Raw genomic sequence first — 20,683 nt, 5'->3', positions numbered from 1 at the left:
TGAACCGATACCAAAAGACTGAGATTATTCCCTGCATATTCTCAGATCACAATGCTTTGAAAATGGTGCTCAATCACAAGGAAAAGTTCCAAAGGAACTCAAACACCTGGAAGCTAAAGACCACCTTGCTTAAGAATGCTTGGATCAACCAAGATATCAAAGAAGAACTTAAACAATTCATAGAAACCAATGAGAATGAAGACACTTCGGTCCAAAACCTATGGGATACAGCAAAGGCAGTCCTAAGGGGGAAGTACATAGCCATCCAAGCCTCCCTTAAAAAAATTGAAAAATCCAGAACATACCAGCTGTCTCTACACCTTAAAGAATTGGAGAATCAACAACAAATCAAACCAACTCCACACATAAGAAGGGAAATAATCAAGATTAGAGCTGAGATCAATGAGGTAGAAACCAGAGATACAGTAGAATGTATCAATGAAACTAGAAGCTGGTTTTTTGAAAGAATCAATAAGATTGATAAACCATTGGCCACACTAATCCAAGAGAAAAGAGAGAAAGCCCAAATTCATAAAATTATGAATGAAAAGGGAGAGATCACAACTAACACCAAGGAAGTAGAAACAATCATCAGAAGTTATTATCAACAGTTATATGCCAATAAGCTAAGCAACCTAGATGAAATGGATGCATTCCTGGAAAACTATAAACTCCCAAAATTGAACCAGGAAGAAATTGACAACCTAAATAGACTGATATCTAGTAACGAGATTGAAGCAGTGATCAAAAACCTCCCAAAAAACAAGAGCCCAGGACCTGATGGATTCCCTGGGGAATTCTACCAAACTTTCAAAGAAGAAATAACACCTATTTTCCTGAAGCTGTTTCAAAAAATTGAAGCAGAAGGAAAACTTCCAGACTCTTTCTATGAAGCCAGCATTACCCTGATCCCCAAACCAAGCAAAGACCCTACCAAAGAGGAGAATTTCAGACCAATATCACTGATGAATATGGATGCTAAGATTCTCAACAAGATCCTAGCAAACAGGATCCAACAGCACATTAAAAAGATTATCCACCATCACCAGGTGGGATTCATTCCTGGGCTACAAGGATGGTTCAACATTCGCAAATCAATCAATGTGATACAACAAATTAATAAGAAAAGAGAGAAGAACCACATGGTCCTCTCAATTGATGCAGAAAAAGCATTTGACAAAATCCAGCATCCGTTCCTGATTAAAATGCTTCAAAGTATAGGGATAGAGGGAACATTCCTGAACTTCATCAAATCTATCTATGAAAACCCACAGCGAGTATCATCCTCAGTGGGAAAAAGCTTGCAGCCTTCCCGTTGAGATCAGGAACACGACAAGGATGCCCACTCTCACCACTCTTGTTCAACATAGTATTAGAAGTCCTAGCAACAGCAATCAGACAACAAAGAGAAATAAAAGGTATCCAAATTGGCAATGAAGAAGTCAAACTCTCTCTCTTCACAGATGACATGATTCTTTATATGGAAAACCCAAAATGTTTCACCCCCAAACTACTAGAACTCATACAGCAATTCAATGTACAGAAATCAGTGGCTTTCTTATACACTAACAATGAAAATAAAATCTTTTTAAAAAAGTATAGTAAATGTTTCTGGTTTTGTAGTAGAAAATAAATTAGCTCTCTAGATTGAGCCAAGTTACCAGTTCTCATCTCATCTCAAGTACAATTTGTCCTGAGATTTTAAGAAAAAGAAAAGTCTCCTAAGATCTCAGTCTCCTCTTGGAGGATTTCCGGATTCATGACAGCTCAAAAGTATTGTGATTACACAATTCTTACAGATGAAAACAACTTGTACAATCAGATTCCATCAAAAATGTGAAGTCATTCTAACCACTTTATTCTTTTTTTTTTTTTGCTACATACTTAAATTCTCCACAATTACAAATAATACTAAATAAACAACTTAGTATTAAAAATAATACTAAGTAAGCACCCGTAGGGTGCCTGGGTGGCTCAGTCAGTTAAGCCTCCAATTCTGGGTTTCAGCTCAGGTCATGATCTCAGGGTCATGAAATCGAGCCCCATGTTGGGCTCCCCACATTGGAGGATATATTGTTCCTGTCAAACATTAGATATGATTGGATTTTTTTCTGGGTGACTAAAATTATCTTTGTTGGTTTTTTTTTTTAAGATTTTATTTATTTTTGACAGACAGAGATCACAAGTAGGCAGAGAGGCAGGCAGAGAGGGAGAAAGGAGGAAGCAGACTCACCACTAAGCAGAGAGCCTGATGCAGGGCTCGATCCCAGGACCCTGAGATCATGACCTGAGCTGAACGCAGAGGCTTTAACCCACTGAGCCACCCAGGTGCACCTTTTTGTTGTTTTTAATTTGTATCTTCCTGATAAATAGTAAAGTTGAACTTCTTATTTTTTTTGGCTGTCTATATTTCTTCTGTTAATTACATGGCTCATAACCTTTATGCATTTATCTATTTAGAATTTATCTTTTAATTTATATTTATAGGAGCTTTTCATAGATTATAAATATTAATTTATGTTGCAAGCATTTCCCTGTATTCCTTTGTCCATTAACTTTGTGCTGTCTTCATTACAAAGAAAGTTTAATATTTAGGAAGTCAAATTTGACAATCCTTCTTTTGCTCTAGGAAGAAATTTTCTTCCTTAAGGTATTTTCTTTGGATGCTTTTATAGCCGTGTGTGTGCATGTGTGTTTGTTCAATATGCATTTGTAGTGTATCTACAATGTGATAAGTTCTTTGAGCTGGAAATCTAATATTGTTTTCACAAGTGGACAGCCATTTGTCCCATAGACATTTGTGAAATAGTCTCAATTTTCACCCACATAAAAATAAATGCCCCATTTACCTTATATTAAATTCTCACATTAACAGAAATCAGCATCTGTGCTCACCATTCTGATTCATTGATCTTGTTTGTCTTTCTATGGCAAAACCACATAGATATGTTTATATTGGGAGTTCTATCACTGATCTATTACTTTTAATTTTCTAAATTAGCAGTTCTTGATTTTTTTTTCTAAGCTAACTTTATAATTAATTTTCAAGTTCTGTGAGGAATCCTTTAAGGTTTTATTTTGAATTACTTTGAATTCCTAGACTATTCTTGGAGGAAATATTATTTAATATCAAATCTGTCCATAAGGAAACACAAAAAGTACCTATAATTTATTTGCGACTTTTCTTTAAATATTTTATTTATTTATTTGACAGAGAGAGAGAGAGAGAGATCACAAGTAGGCAGAGGCACGCAGAGAGAGAGAGAGAAGAGGCTCCCCGCTGAACAGAGAACCCAATGTGGGCCTTGATCCCAGCACCCTGAGATCATGACCTGAGCTGAAGGCAGAGGCTTAACCCACTGAGCCACCCAGCCGCCCCTTATTTGCAACTTTTAAAAAGTTTTTTTTTTTTTTTTTAATTTGAGAGAGAAAGATAGTGAGAGAGAGCATGAGTCTGGTGGGAGAGGCAGAGGGAGAGGGAGAAGCAGGGAGGATGACAAGAGGCTCTATCCCAGGAACCTGGGATCATGACCTGAGCTGAAAGTAGGCTCTTTACACATTGAGCCACCCAGACACCCTTATTTGTGTTTTTTGTTGTTGTTGTTTTATTTTGGGTTTTTTGTTTGTTTGTTTGTTTGTTTTTGGTATCTTTAAGTGAAGCTTTATAGTTTTGTTTTTTGGGGGAATTTATCTAATCTTAGTTTTTAAGTTTATTACTTGCATTTCTGTAATTTTATTTTTGTAGGTTCAGAAAGACAAAAGAAAAGCTTTCTTATTTAGTTTCTTGCTTGATTTAGAATGCAGATTGAATTTTTCATCTGTTAAAAAATGGTATAAAGGTACACATACACCCTCACATGATTTTTTTAAATGACTGAGATGATATATGAAAATAACTTTACCTACAAGAAGAATTATATAAATATAAGGTGACATTACTATAAGAGTTTGAAAGATAAGGACTGGGCTATTGAAATATTTTGTTAATGATATGTATTTTAATACATACTACATATAAATATATACTATTTATAAATATAGTGTATATATAAAATTTTAGTTTTGATTGTTCAAGCTTTTCTGTATTAGGACAGGTTCTATTTGATTATTAACTATTTCTTTCTTCATTTCTCATACTAGTAATACCTGGGTAATAATGCCCCAGGAGTCTAAACATTGTAAATATTATGTTAACTCAGAAAATAAATAGTAAGTATTAACTTACACTATCTGCTTGTCAAGAAAGTCAACTTTACAGGTTAGGAATATGAGTTCAACTAACATTGAAAACCCAAATAAGGGTTCTTATTATATTTTCTCAAATGAAAGAAACAGAGATTAATGTTAATCTTGCTGTACCACAATTCTATGAAAAGACCTAGGTCTTCTCCATCTTTATGTTCTGCCATTATTATGTATCTCTATTCAGTGTCAAGTTGACTATTATAGCTACAGCCTTCTTGTTCTCATTCAAGGCAAAAAGTGACACCTCATCACCCGCATATGAAGGACACTTCCAGTAATATCCATATACTTTCATTAGGAAAATAATAGCTTTCCCCTGGAATGTTTCCTGTGCAAAGCTATGTCACATAGACAACCCTAGATTTGAAAGAAGACCCAGAAATGTGTTTTATCTTTGCTAGTCTTTGGTAAGACAGCTAAAAATAGGGAGGTTTGAGGGGTTTCAAAATGAGTTTTGGATCAACCACTCTACATTTCCAGCCTAATAAATTTGAAAGGAAATTAGCAAAAAAAAAAAAAAAATCATTGACTCATGATTTATTATCACAAATGACATTTATTTTCATTATTTTAAATGTACCCATATTCCTAATAGGTCAAATGACTATACACAGAGAACTTTATGACATTTTTCAAAGAACCACAGATAAATAAAATTTTTTTTAAATGTAGCAGCATCATGAATCACATATTAGTACACAATTTCCACAACTTGTTCTTCTCTGGTCTGCTTCATCATTGAAGCTGGGAAATATTTCTATCTATTAAGAGTAAACTGAATTATATGAAGGAGGAAATAAAAAGCACACACATAAATAGATTTAATGGATAGTTATATGAGACTATTCTAATATTGAGTAATAAGGGAAACTGCAACAAATATTCAATGTCTATTATTGGACAGGCAGTATATCAGGCACAGTAGATAAAATCTTTAGCAGTAGAGATACAATCCCTGCTCTCCCAGAGCTCACCGTTCAATAGAACAAAGAGAGGAGTAGCTCTGTTTTAGAAATTTATATAATTTTAGAAATTATATATAAATTTAGAAATTTATATAATCAAGGCCAAACTATAAGAGGTATTATTAACCTCCACCTTTTTTTAAGGGAAAAAAAATGAGTCTTAAGAGGAAAAGTGGCTTAGACAATGACTTAGAGTTCAGAACAGATCAAATATTAGTCAAGTAAGCCAAGTAAGTGAAATCCCTTATACCCCCCTACACCACCATCCAGTGCTAAGTTTATATTATAATGAAGTTTAATTATTTATATTTTACCCTATTAAATTGTTGTCAGTCTCTAGCAAACTGCTGCACGTACAGCTGAATGATCTAAAGTCTTATCTCTTTAAGTTCTCTGGATCTTGATTTTGTCATTTATAAAACAGATAATAATTTCTCATAAAATTGTTCTAAGATTTTAATGAGAAAATACATATACAAGACTTCATTATAGTACCTAGAAGAGGTTGTTCATTAAGCGATAGCTAGTTTGAGATTTATGGTGGGATTATAAACCCTACTAAGGATCTTGATTTTGTCATTTATAAAACAGATAATAATTTCTCATAAAATTGTTATAAGATTTTAATGAGAAAATACATATACAAGACTTCATTATAGTACCTAGAAGAGGCTGTTCATTAAGCGATAGCAGGTTCGTGATTTACGGTGGGATTATAAACCCTTTTAAGGTAAGGTCTTGACATTAGTTCTTTTCAACATGAACACAGATATAATTATGAATCTGATAAGGACTCTATAAAAATCTGAGATTGACCATTTGGTATTTAGAATGAGTAAGCAAATGTTTTTTTTTTGTTTTTGTTTTTTGTTTTTAATTAATTAATTAATTTTTAAATAAACATATAATGTATTATTAGCCCCAGAGGTACAGGTCTGTGAATCGCCAGGTTTACACACTTCACAGCACTCACCATAGCACATACCCTCCCCAATGTCCATAACCCCACCACCCTCTCCCTCCCCCCTTCCCCCCAGCAGCCCTCAGTTTGTTTTGTGAGATTGAGTCTCTTATGATTTGTCTCCCTCCCGATCCCATCTTGTTTCATTTATTCTCTTCCTACTCCCCAAACCCGTGATGTTGCATCTCCACTTCCTCAAATGTTTTAAGAATTTTAAACAAATTATAATTTTCTTTCTATATTAGATTCTTTCACTGGTAATCTAGAAACTACAGGGTAAAACATTGATGACCAATTATTATTATTATTTTTAAAGATTTTATTTATTTATTTGACAGACAGAGATCACAAGTAGGCAGAGAGGCAGACAGAGAGAGAGAGAGGGAAGTAGGCTCTCTGCTGAGCAGAAAGCCTGACTTGGGGCTCGATCCCAGAACCTGGGATCATGACCTGAGCCGAAGGCAGAGGCTTTAACCCACTGAGCCACCCAGGAGCCCCACCAATTATTTATTACTTACATGTTTTAGGGAAAAAAGGAAAAAAAAAAACTATTGTGGTAAACAGTACATGAATATTGGCAATTTCATTCTGATTGTGATAATGTTAATGTGGGCATCACATGGAAAGCCTTAAAAGGTACATTTTTTCTTGTTCCAATAATTACAGTTTTAGGAGTTTATCCTGAGAAGATTATCAGAAATTCCATAAAATAATTAACATATGAGAATGCTTATTATAACAGTATTTATAATAATAGTGTTCTGAACCAGACTACTAAATAGCTTATGATTCATCATACAAAATACTAATATGCAGCCATTAAGAGAAATTGTCTCAACAAATATTTATTAATTAGAGAATTTTTCAAATCTATTATTCAATTGAAAAACACTACTGATTCAGCTATCCAGGCAGTGTAAGGATCATGGCTGTACTTGTGTAAGTCAGGAACATTGTTAACAAAAAAAATGTAATCCTGACAACCTGTATTAGTTTCCTATTGCTGCTGTTACAAAGTCCACAGAGTGGCTTAACTATGATTTTTTTTTTTTTTAAAGTAAGCTCCTGCCCTGCCTGAAGCCCAGTGTGGGGCTTGAAGTCACAACCCCAAGATCAAGACCTAAGCTGAGGTCAAGAGTCGAGTGGTTAACTGACTGGGCCACCCAGGCACACTGAATAATGTAAATTCAATCATGGTATAGACCCAACCTTACATTTGGGGGAAAAATCTCACTAGTCACTGATTATAATCCTTTTTATATGTTGTTAGATTTGGCTTCCTGGTATTTTGTTGAGGAATTTTTGTGTCTATATTCATAAGAGATGTTGTTCTTTAGTAACATATTTTTTGTCTAGTTTTTTAAATTATATTCAGTTAGCAAACATATAGTACATATAGTACATCATTAGTTTATGATGAAGTGTTCAGTGGTTCATTAGTTGCATGTAACATCCAGTGCTCGTCACAACATATGCCTCCTTAATGCCCATCACCCTCTAGCTTGACTTCAGGGTAATACTGGCCTCTTAAAATGAGTTGGTAAGTATATCCTGTTCCTATATTTTCTGAAAGATTTTGTCAATAATTGACATTAACTCTTAATTAAATATTTGGTAGAATTTAACTGTGAAGGCTTTTGGGTTTGGAGTCAACTTTATGATATGATTTTTAAATTAGTAATCCAATCTCTTTATATACAAATAAAGTTCTTTTTTAGTTCTTTTAGTTCTTTTTTAGTTCTTTTTAAGTCAGTGTCAGTAGTTCATTTCTTTTTGGAAAATTGCTCATTTCATCTACATTATCTAATTTCAATGATATACAGTTGTGCAGTCCTCCCTTATAATTTTTTCTATTTCTGTAAGGTGGTAGTGATGTCCCTTCTTTTATTTTTTATTGTATTTAAGTCTTGTCTCTTCTTGGTCAGTCTAGTAAAGGATGTCAATTTTGTTGATCTTTCCAAATAACTAACTTTTGGTTTCATTGATTTTTTTTACTGTTTTTCTATTCCCTCTTTCATTAATTTCATCTTTTATCAGTACGATTATAATTAAATGGATTTCTTCTGGACTAGATTATGCTTTTTTAATTTTATTGGATTATGCTTTTTAATTCATTCTGACAATCTCTGATTTTCAGTTAGAGTGTTTAATTACTTTTTGAAGTGATTGTTGATATGGTTATAAATTTATCATCTCGCTATTGTTTCCTACTTTTCCCACATGATTTTGGATTATTAGCTATACATGTTTTGTTATTTTGTTTGCTGGAGAGTTCAATATACATATTTGTAGTTTGCTAGTTTAGAGTTTATAATATATATTTTATTATATTAATCATCAAGTAATATAACACTTTATATTTATTATCAGAAAATTAAAGCACTGTATGTCACAAGTATATACTTCAGAACTTTGTGCTGTTCGTTGTCATACATTTTACTTCAGTATATACTAGAAACACCTTCTGTGTTGTTTTGGTTTAATCAGTAAAATTTTTTTAAAATTTTTTAAATTTATTTTCAGCATAACAGTATTCATTGTTTTTGCACTACACCCAGTGCTCCATGCAATCCGTGCCCTCTCTAATACCCACCACCTGGTTCCCCCAACCTCCCACCCCCCGCCCCTTCAAAACCCTCAGATTGTTTTTCAGAGTCCATAGTCTCTCATGGTTCACCTCCCCTTCCAATTTCCCCCAACTCCCTTCTCCTCTCCATCTCCCCTTGTCCTCCATGCTATTTGTTATGATCCACAAATAAGTGAAACCATATGATAATTGACTCTCTCTGACGGATGAATGGATAAAGAAGATATGGTCCATATACACTATGGAGTATTATGCCTCCATCAGAAAGGATGAATACCCAACTTTTGTAGCAACATGGACGGAACTGGAAGAGATTATGCTGAGTGAAATAAGTCAAGCAGAGAGAGTAAAAATTTTTATATGTACTTATTCTGTTGCTATTCCCAGACTATTTATTCCATTTTGTAGATCCATATTTCCACATGATATCATATTATTCTTGCCTATAGAACTCTCTTCAATATTTCTGCCATAGTAAGTCTCCTGGTGATGAATTCTTCTACTGTTTGCATATCTGAAAGTGTGTTTGCTTTGACTTTTTTTGGAAGTATATTTTTGTTGGGTGTATACTTCTAAGTTGACAGATTTTTTTCCCAGTGTTTTAAGTATATATTGCCAAAATATTCTTGCTTGGCTCATATTTTATGAGAATTCTACCTTATGTTTGTTCCTCCTTATAAAATGTTTACTTTTTCCAGGGTTGTTTCAAATAGTTTTTTTTTTTTTTAAGCCCCTGAACTTTTTCAAGTTCCCTGACAGAAACATTAGTGTTTCTGACACACTTCTTATAATTCAAGTTCATTAAACTTCTTGGATCTATAGAATTATAGTTTCATTGAAGTTGGTAATTTTGGTCATGCTTTCCTCAAATATTTTTCCTATTTCCTCTTTTCTCTTTTAGGGATTACAAGCACATATATGTTAGACCTCTGAAAGATGTTCATTTTTTAGGAGTTTTGTTTCTCTATTTTTTTATTGCTCTGTCTTTGAGTTCATTATTATTTTTGTAATATCTATTCTGTCATCAATCTTATCCAGTATATTTTTCATTTCAGACATTATAATTTTCACCCCACTTATTTGATTTGGGGCTCAAAAAATATTTTCCAAGCATCTATTTAACATGTTCAATCTTTTCCCTGGCCTTTTAAATGTATAAAGTGCAGTTATAATAACATTTTAAATGTTCTTGTCTGCTAATTCTAAAATCACTGTTAGTAATGAGTTTGTTGACTTGACTGATTTTTTTTTTTTTCATTTTGGGTCATATTTTCCTGCCATATTTTCCTGCCAAATGTCTGGTAATTTTTGATTGGATATTAACATTGTGAACTTTATCTTTTTGGGTGGTAGATAATTTTGCATTCCTACAGTTTTTGAACTTTGGGAAGAAATTGGAAATAGTTTCTTCTTTTTAATAATGATTTAGTTACTTGGTATGGTGGACCAAAGTGATTTTTAATCTGGGATGAATTTTCTCCACTACTGAGGCAAAACACTTCCTCTAAGTATTCTGCCCAAAGCCAAGTGTGGCTTGCAGGAGGAGACACTATTCCTAACTCTTTATGACTGCTGGGTGCATTTGTCTCTCATGATTTATGTGTTTTCCCCTTTGTCATTAGTCTCTTGCATGCATATTCTGATAAGAATCCTGCTGAATACTTCCAGAAGATACTGTGCATATTGGTTGTTTTCCTCTCAGTGAAACTCCCTTTTATTGATTTTTCCAGACCCTCAGCTCTGTCTCCTTTCTCTTGCTTCCCCTCTCACTTTTGCCAGCAAACTCTCCAAAGAAGGAAACTGGGACAATTGTAGGGCTCCCTTTGTTTATTTCTTATGTTTCTGGGATTTTTACCCTCATGCCCAGTGTCTTGGAAACCACTGTATCAGCTATTTTGTTTGTTTGTTTGTTTCAAATGGGAATCTACAACCAGCCCCTTACTCTTTCATAGCTGGCATGGATATCGCCTTATCCAATATTGTTTTCATCTAAGACTATAATTTTCATCTATAGAAGTTTGATTCATGTCTTGTTTTATTTGTTTTAGGTCTTAACCTAATACATTAAAATTTTCTTCTAGGTTCTGAATATGTGGAATCTATTCTCAACTGTTTTATTGTCCTTGCATGCTAACTCTATTACCTGAGTAATCTCTAGGTCAGTCTTCCTCATTGTGGGTTGTACTTTCCTTCTTTGCATGCCTGGTAATTTTTTATTGGATGCTACACATTCTGAATTTTACTTTTCTGGGTGCTGGATCTTTTTGATTTCTGTAAATGTAGTTGAGCTTTGTTCTGGGACACAGCATGTTATCTGGAAACAGTTTGATATTTTGAGTCTTCTTTTTAAGTTTTTTTTTGAGCAGAACTAATGGTATATTTATTCTTGGGGTAATTTTTTTCACTACTTAAAGAATTATCTTTTTAGTACTCTAAACCATGTCACAGAAATTATAACTTTTTTCCCACTCTGGTTGTTTGAAACAGGGGCTGTCCCAGGTCCTGTATGATCTCCAGGCACTGTTCCTTCTAGTCCTTTCTAATATTCTGCCTCCCACCCCCAGCCACCAGCCATCACTGATTCCTGGCTCTGGGTTGTTTTCTCATAGGTGCCAATGTGTCAATGCATGTGCCAATCAGTACTCAAATGAATACTCCAGGGTGACTTTTTGCATATTACTGGAAATTTATCCCTGTGTATTCTGTTCCTTTCTTGCCCCTGTGAACTTAACTTTATGTTATATAGTTTTAATGAGTCATTTAGGAGATACTTACATCTCTACCCTTACTTGTTTCTTTTGTCATTCATATTTGAAAACATGCTGTTTTGGAGTACTACATCTTTAAAATCATAAACATTTCTGGAAAAAAGTAGAGGTATAAGAAATGACCTAAGGAATATATAAGTATGTAAAATGCTAAATTAATTGTTTCTCTTCTTTTTTGAAAGATTTTCCTTATTTGATTGGATAGAGAGTGAGAGAATGAGTGAAGGGAGGGGCAGAGGGAGAGGGACAAGCAGAATCCCTGCTAAGCAGGGAGTCTGACTCGGGGCTCCATGAAAGGACCCTGGGATCATGAACTGAGCCAAGGGAAGACACTTAACTGAATGAGTCACCCAGCCACCCTTCTCTTACTTCCTTTTAGCTGATTAGTATTGTATTTATTTTACAAAATGCTTAATATTTTATTCTATAGAGAGTTAGCCAGAATTTGAGATTTGCATAACCATAATTAATATTTTTCTTATGAAGACTATTGGAGACAAAATTTAACTGACTGTCCATTTGCTGGAATTTTGCTAGATAAGAGACTGTAGGAGACTTACATGATCTGCCACATTTATTAACCACTCTCGCAGCTGTGCTATGAATGAACTAAAGGGTGATAAGGATGAGGTCAGAACGAGTAGTCCATAATCCAGGGGAAATATGATAGTGTCTTCAACCAGAGCAGGAATACATAAAGTGGTGAGAAGTGGTCAAATTATGGATATAACAGGTAGAACAACAAGATTTCCTATCTGAATTTATGTGTTATGATCGCAATGAAGGCTTAAGTTTTGGATCAGACCAATCAAAGTTATCAAAGTGATGGGGACCTCTGAGGGGAATGGATTTAAAAAAGTTAAATCACTAGTTAAATTTTAGGAGAATTGTTTTTGAAATGCATTTCAGAGATCTAAGATTAGCTCATAAGTTAGCTTTTGAGTATAGGAGTCTGAAGTAAAGAAGGGACAATAAGTTTAAAACTCTAAATTTGAGGGGTTTCAGCCTATATAGATAGTGTTTAAGATCTTGGAACTGAATCTGATGAAGGGAGTAACTTTATATTAGAGACACTATCCCAGAATTGCTCTCTGAGGCACTCTAAAATCAAAAGGTCAAGAAGAAGAGAAATTATCTAATGAACTGAGAGGAAATGGTAAAAAGACATAAGAAATTGCATTTTCTAGAGACCATACAATGTGTACAAAGGAGGAAAAAAATGATCAAAACTAAGTCATATGCTGGTGATCATGTACGATAAAAAAGAAACAAAAATAAACAGAAAAAAACCCAGCAAAAACAAAAAAAGAGTATTGATCATTGGATTTACTAATATGAAGTGAGGTGATCTTGAAGTGTAATTCTATATTAAAAGAGAGATACTAGAGAGATTGATCGATAGAAAGATGTATAAAGAGATCATATGTGAATATAGATAGAAGTATAGGTTACATGTAAATAAATAGCTTTATTATAGGAATTTATCCTTACAAATTTGTGGTAGTTGAGTGTACAGGGCAACGAGTTTGGAGAAAATGAATGTGAAGTGAAGGAAGGAAGTTCAAACTGGAACTTGTAAAGATACATGAAACTCAGTAAGATCAACTAAATAACTTCAGTGCTTCTCATGCTTCTAGCCTTCAGCTTCAAGGCTATAGGTGTACTATAAGAGAAGCTGGAGCTCACAGAGCTAAGCAAGTCCCTGGCCAAGGAATCAGAGAATTTCAGAGGGAGCTGGAGCTGCAGCAAGAAAGCTCACAAAGTGCACCAACAAGTAATCTACAACATGGACAAGTTACAGAGTGTTTATTCCTTTCTTGGACCTTCCCAGTGTATAAAACAAATATGGCTGTTATTTTATTTCAACTTTCCAAATTTTGCATAAAATGTTTATTGTAACCATAACTCAGAACCGTGCAGGTAAGTATTTTCAGCTTAACTAATTTGATGCAGTGTAAATACACCATACTTGATAAGAGTTTCAGTGTAAGTATATGGATAAAACATAATTAATTTTACATTTTCCTAGGCAATTCTTTCAAAGACTTTTACTCTACTAAGGACAACAAGGAAATGGAGCAGTGGTGGAAGGGGAAGTGAGGCAATAAAGATTTTTTTTTTAAACTATGAATGATGGATTCCTGCCTCACATTGAGGTCTTTTATCCATTTCGAGTTTATCTTTGTGTATGGTGTAAGAGAATGGTCGAGTTTCATTCTTCTACACATAGCTGTCCAATTTTCCCAGCACCATTTATTGAAGAGACTGTCTTTTTTCCACAGCATGTTTTTTCCTGCTTTGTCGAAGATTATTTAACCCTAGAGTTGAGGGTCCATATCTGGGCTCTGTGGTCTGTTCCACTGGTCTATGTGTTTGTTTTTGTTCCAGTACCATGCTGTCTTGGTGATCACAGCTTTGTAGTAAAGCTTGAAATCAGGCAGTGTGATGCCCCAGTTTTGTTTTTCTTTTTCAGCATTTCCTTAGCAATTCGGTGTCTCTTCTGGTTCCATACAAATTTTAGGATCATTTGTTCCAGCTCTTTGAAAAATGCCAGTGAAATTTTGATCGGGATGGCACTGAATGTATAGATCGCTCTAGGCAGTATAGACATTTTAACAATGTTTATTCTTCTGATTCTAGGTTCTGAATATGTGGAATCTATTCTCAACTGTTTTATTGTCCTTGCATGCTAACTCTATTACCTGAGTAATCTCTAGGTCAGTCTTCCTCATTGTGGGTTGTACTTTCCTTCTTTGCATGCCTGGTAATTTTTTATTGGATGCTACACATTCTGAATTTTACTTTTCTGGGTGAGCATGAGCATGGAATGGTCTTCCATCTTTTTGAGACTTCTTCAGTTTCTTTCATGAGTGTTCTTTGGTTCCTCGAGTACAGATCCTTTACCCTTTTGGTTAGGTTTATTCCAAGGTATCTTACGGTTCTTGGTGCTATAGTAAATGGAATCAATTCTCTAATTTCCCTTTCTGTATTTTCGTTGTTAGTGTATAAGAAAGCAACTGATTTCTGTACATTGATTTTGTATCCTGCCACCTTATTGAATTGCTTTATGAGTTCTAGTAGTTTGGGAGTGAAATAGGAGCATGTTTGTATGTTAATGTATGTGAGGAAAATTTTAGAGAGACAAAAGGCAGAGGATAGAGTTGGTGGCAAAATGCCTTTGAATTGGGAAGAGGGGATAAAAGCTACCTCATAAGAGAGAGGCTGGCCTTTGATGGATCTATAACAGAAACTAAACTAAACTAAAGGATCTAAGTAAAAATACTGGCAGGGGATAGATGTAGGGATGGGAGCTGGTGGAATTTCTCCTATGATCATTTCAAATATTTACTAAACTTATAAGCCAACTATAGTTAAAAGAGAAGACTGGAGTAGATGTAGTTGTGAGGAGACAAAAAATGAAACATCATTTCAGAATTGTAGAGTCAGTAGATTTGAGAAATACATTATCATTATTAGGCAATATTAAAAGCTTTCCCCTTTTGCACTGTTGGTGGGAATGCAAGTTGGTACAGCCATTTTGGAAACAGTGTGGAGCTTCCTCAAGAAATTTAAAATAGAGCTACCCTATGACCCTGCAATTGTACCACTGGGTGTTTACCTGAAAGATACAGATGTAGTGAAAAGAAGGGCCATAAGCACCCCAATGTTCATAGCAACAATGTCCACAATAGCCAAACTGTGGAAAGAACTGAGATGTTCTTCAACAGATGAGTGGATAAAGAAAATGTGGTCCACATATATGATGGAATATTACTCAGCCATCTGAAAGGATGAATACCCGACTATTACATCAACATAAATGGGACTGGAGGAGATTAGGAAAAGTGAAATAAGCCAAGCAGAGATAGTCAATTATTATCATGTGGTTTCACTTATTTGTGGAATATAATGAATAGCATGGAGGACATTAGGACAAGGAAGGGAAAAATGAAGGGAGGATCAGAGGGGGGAAATGAACCATGAGGGACGGTGGACCCCAAGAAACAAATTGAGGGTTTTGGAGGGGAGGGGGAGGGGGATGGGTGAATCCAGTGATGGGTATTAAGGATGGCACGTATTGCATGGAGCACTGAGTGTTACATGTGAGCAATGAATCATGGAACACTACATCAAAAACTAATGATGTACTGTATGGTGAATAACATAACGTAATAAAAAGAGATTAATTAGAAAAGGAAACTTAAATAAATAAATAAAAAGTTTCTTAAGATTCAAGTTCATGAATTGAAAATGAGAATAGTCAGCATAATTGTGTTGCCCTCTATTTATGTTCTGTTGCTCAAGGGTAAGGCCTGGGATCTACCAAAATATTTGTAGGGAAAGAAAGTGATTCCTATTATGCGTTATAGGTAAATTTAAACAAGGCAGCGTACTTTTGATAGAAACATGTTGTTTTATTATTTTTTTATTAATAAAAATATAATATTTTGGATGTAAAATTTTATGAAATATAGAAGCATGTGCTAATAGAAGTGCAAGAAGCTTTGGATTTGAATACATCTTTATTTAAATTTAAATTATGCCATTTGCATTTGTGACTTTGGGAAATATACATATGCTTCTCTTAAGAATAAAAACTAAACTTTAAAGGAAAAGTAGCTTAAATGAATGAGATAATCTTTGGTTTAGTATCTATGAAAAAATAAATACACATTTTACCTTCTTATATAAAATAGAGAATTTAATGAAAATGTATTACCAAGTGGATTAAGTATTTATCAACGTAACAAAACTTAGAGGGAAGACATAATATCTTTTATCATGAGCTGAGTTTACTTTAATATGTTTCAATCAGACTTTAGAATTTCTGTCAAATGAATTTCTGATTTCACAGGAAATTATACTTTAAATAATATCTGCATTTCAAGTTGGTAATAGATATTAAACATGATGTGCAAAAACTTAAGGAAAGGAACCATGTCAAAATGGTAATCAAAGTTTTGCCTCAAGAAGGTAGAAATTTATGCTTTTGTGAATCTTTCTATTCAGACAATACATTTTTAAAAAAATGAAACACATCTCTAATGGATATCATTTTGCTTTTCTGTTCTCCACTGAAAAGGGAATTTGAATGAACTGACTGAATCAAAATATATTTTTTATGTTAATATGGACTATTCTTTCTGCAATTTAGGGTGATATTTCTCCAATTGTGGAAGGAAGACTTTATCAGAAAAATGAAAAAAAAAATAATAAATGGTAAAGAGTTCAAGAGCTTCTAATTATATGTCCCAAGGAAAAGGAGATTCTGCAGAAACTGACATTTAACTGGGAGCCTTCATCAGAGGACAAAACCCTTATGCTGGGAAACATGTCAGCAAAATCAAGTAAGCAGTTCTTAGTATTGTGAGAAACATATATACTACCTTTCCACCAAAAAAAAAAAAATACTAATAAGAGAAAAGGATATTAAACATTGGCTAATACCAAAAGCATGCAATTGTACAATTCTGTTAAGGGTAACTGTAATAGTGTTATGGATGTTATTTTGTTTTTTTCCAGCTTTTTGCTGGAAAATAAAGAATTTTCACAATTGTCTACACCTGTTCTCCACAAAGACACATATGAAGAAGTAAAATTAATGTTAGCAGCAACATAAAGACTGGGAGAGGCAAATAGAAATATACTATTTTAGGATCCTTACACTTTCCCACATAAAGTGATATGTAGGATATTTTTTTAAACGATTCATCTATTTATTTTAGAGGGGGAGATGAGCAGAGGGAGAGGGAGAGAGAATCCCAAGTAGACTCCCTGCTGATCAAGGAGCCCTGCCTGAGGCCCTATCCCAGGACCCCAAGGTGAGTGAATACCCTCCAATATTCTGAAACCTGATTCCAAAACAACACCACAACACTACAAGAAAACAAACTACAGATCAATAACCTCCAAGGAAGTAGATAAAATATTTTGTAGCAAAATTTGAGCAAATGGAATTTAATATGTCAAAAGGTTAAAACATCAATAATTAAGAGGGAATTATTACAGGAGTTCATGTTTAGTTCAGGATTCATAAATCAATAAATGTAACTAACCATATTAACCAACTAAAGAAGAAAAAAAAACATATGGTCATCTTAATAGATGCATGGACAGGCATTTGACAGCATCCTACATCATGAAAATATCTCAGCCACAACCCAATTTGGTAAAGTGAATTTATAAAGAGTATATAGATTATATGATACTCAATGATGATAACATGAATGCTCTTCTCTTAAGATCAGAATCAAGGCACATAGGTTCATGCATCACTTCTACTCAACATTGTCCTGGAGGTCTGGTCTTGATACTAATACAAGGAAAAGGAATAAAAGGCATTGAAATTGGACAGCAAAATGGCATAAAGCCTATACAGGAAATTTAGCATAAAATACTTCTTAAAATTGCTAGATTTAAGCCTGTTTTGCAAGAAAACAGTATACAAGATCAATATATAAAACAATTACATGTCTATATACTAGTAATGAAAAATCATAAACCGAGATTTTAAAAATATTATTAAGAAAGTTGGGGTGCCTGGGTGGCTCAGTGGGTTAAAGTCTCTGCCTTCGGCTCAGGTCATGATCCCAGAGTCCTGGAATCGAGCCCCGCATCGGGCTCTCTGCTCTGCGGAGAGCCTGCTTCCTCCTCTCTCTCTGCCTACTTGTGATCTCTGTCTGTCAAATAAATAAAATCTTAAAAAAATATATTATTAAGAAAGCACTGAGTATAGAAGCACTTCCAGTATATCAGACCAGGGACTTCTAAAAATCTGCTCTTTGATAAAAGCAATGTTAATGTAGCAAAATTTGTTAAACTTTTCTAGAACTCTAGAAATTAGCCAAGGGCCTGCAAAAATTCAAAGATCATTTATTCAAGAAAAATGGCTGAATTTCATAAAGAACCTTCCTCTCTTCTTTAGGAATGGCAAAGAGGGAGCAGGAAATGTCAGGACATTTGCTAAGGACTCTGGGGTTGCAGAATAAATAACAGAAGCATTGACAAATTGGTAGAACACTGCCTTTCAAAAAGTAAACAGTGTGATAGAAAGTCCTTTGAAAAGGTATTATCAGATTTTAGCTTTATCTTTTATAGAGTATAACTACATGAGTTCCAATGTAAGATATTTTTAGAAAGGCTAAATTATATTTAGACACCAAAACAACGGCTTATGATTTTTAAATTAATTATCCACATCAAATATTTTGTCTACATAAAGCTGTGACTCATTCTATATGTAATAATGGTTATAATAATGGCTTTAGGTAACTAAGATACTTAAATATCAATTTATAAACTCATTTATATTAACCACATGCCAAACTATTTTGTCCTCAGGCAAAACAATAAAATATTTACTGAAAAAAATCTTTTTTATAACAGATAATTGTTTATTGGATATATTGCTGTTTTGCCAGCTTTTATCTGGTGGATAGTCTAGCTTAGAAGCTACAACTTAATCCTATTTGTTACCACAAGAAACAGCCTGATTTGGAGTGCAAGGACCTAATTATTGTTATTATTTTTACTTTAAAATAGCTTCCTACAGGTTTGCAATTCAGATCAATTACTTAAATTCTGAAGGACATAAACAGGATAGAGTCTTGATTATGCTTGCTTTCTGAAGTTCTTATTGTTAAAAATCTAAAAAGCTGGAGGAGGGTGGGCTCAATATATTGAATTTGGAACACATTACACTCTAGGAGATACGGGCTTGGAATTAAAACTCAACTTGACATTTCTAAACTTTATTAAATTGACTATCAGTCAGCACATCCTTTAGAACAGAACATTTTCATTGAATATGGCAAACTATTTTGGTTTGGCATTTAGAACTCAATTACTTTGGAAGGACATTTATCCATAGTTTACTGATTCATTTGTATTTTGTACCCAAAGATACCATGGCTGTGGCTTAAGATATCAAAAGATATCACAGCTTAAAAAAATGAACTCCAGGGGCGCCTGGGTGGCTCAGTGGGTTAAAGCCTCTGCCTTCAGCTCAGGTTGTGATCCCAGTGTCCTGGCATCGAGCCCCGCATCAGGCTCTCTGCTTCGCGGAGAGCCTGCTTCCTCCTCTCTCTTTGCCTGCCTCTCTGCCTACTTGTGATCTGTCTGTCAAATAAATAAATAAAATCTTAAAAAAAAAAATGAACTCCATTCCTACTCTGTGTTGTTTATTACATACTCCTTATCATTGAACTTACATTTCTGAAATAACTTTTTTGAAATTAGTTTTTCTTTAGAAATATAGTAAAGTACTAATGTACGTAATTCAAAAATTAAATTAGTGACACCGTGAGAACTCTCCTTTAGTGCCCGCTCACATTTAGGTAGTATTCAAGTGGTATTCAAATATTCAAATAGTATTCACCCTTAGGAAAATAGTTAGCCATTTAGTTCTATTGCTCTATCAATAATTGGATTAGTTATGTCATTATTTCCATAACAAGAGGTACTAATAAAATCAAGGGTTGTGCTGAATGCCCAGGGAATATATGGTTATGAACATTTTCTTCATCTCAGATCTCTTGAACGAGTTGGCCTTCTGAGCACTATAACATTTTACTTTTGATTCTCTTTGAAAGCAGTCCAAAATTTTTATGGTCATTCTTCTTCAGAAGTAAACAACACCATCACATAAACTAAAAGGAAACAAAATTTATGTCTGAATTGAAAAATAAACCAAAATAGACATTTTCCTTTTCCTGTGATGTTTGTCAAATTCTGTTTCTCACAAACCTCCATAGATCACCTCACAACTCTGAGATCACCATCTAGGTCAAAATCAAGAGTCAGATGCTTAATCAACTGAACCATCCAGGTGCTCCCAGTCTTTCTTTTTTTTAATTAAGAAAAGATTGTTTAAATGTTTTCTCTCTTAATTTTTCAAAATTAGAAGTGGTCTGAGTAAAATGATATATAGAGAAATCCAGAGAGAAGGATCCATGAAGAAATTATTTCCTTTTTCATTTCCAAAGAAAATGTGAGAATGAAAACAAAGGAGAGACACAGTTTCACAGTTGTGTTCTGTTTTTCCCCAGCCTGGGCCTTGCCTTAATTGAGGGATATATAATATAAGTGATAGTGACAGAGGGAAGGAGCAGACCCACTTTGCCAGTGGGTTTTAGTCCCTGTTTGGGCCTGTTTGTGA

This window comes from Lontra canadensis, unplaced genomic scaffold, assembly GCF_010015895.1.
Source record: "Lontra canadensis isolate GAN:19392208 unplaced genomic scaffold, GSC_riverotter_1.0 scaffold1, whole genome shotgun sequence".
NCBI classification, from domain to species: domain Eukaryota; kingdom Metazoa; phylum Chordata; class Mammalia; order Carnivora; family Mustelidae; genus Lontra; species Lontra canadensis.
The sequence above is the reverse complement of the archived record's forward strand: the minus strand, read 5'-3'. Positions refer to the sequence as shown.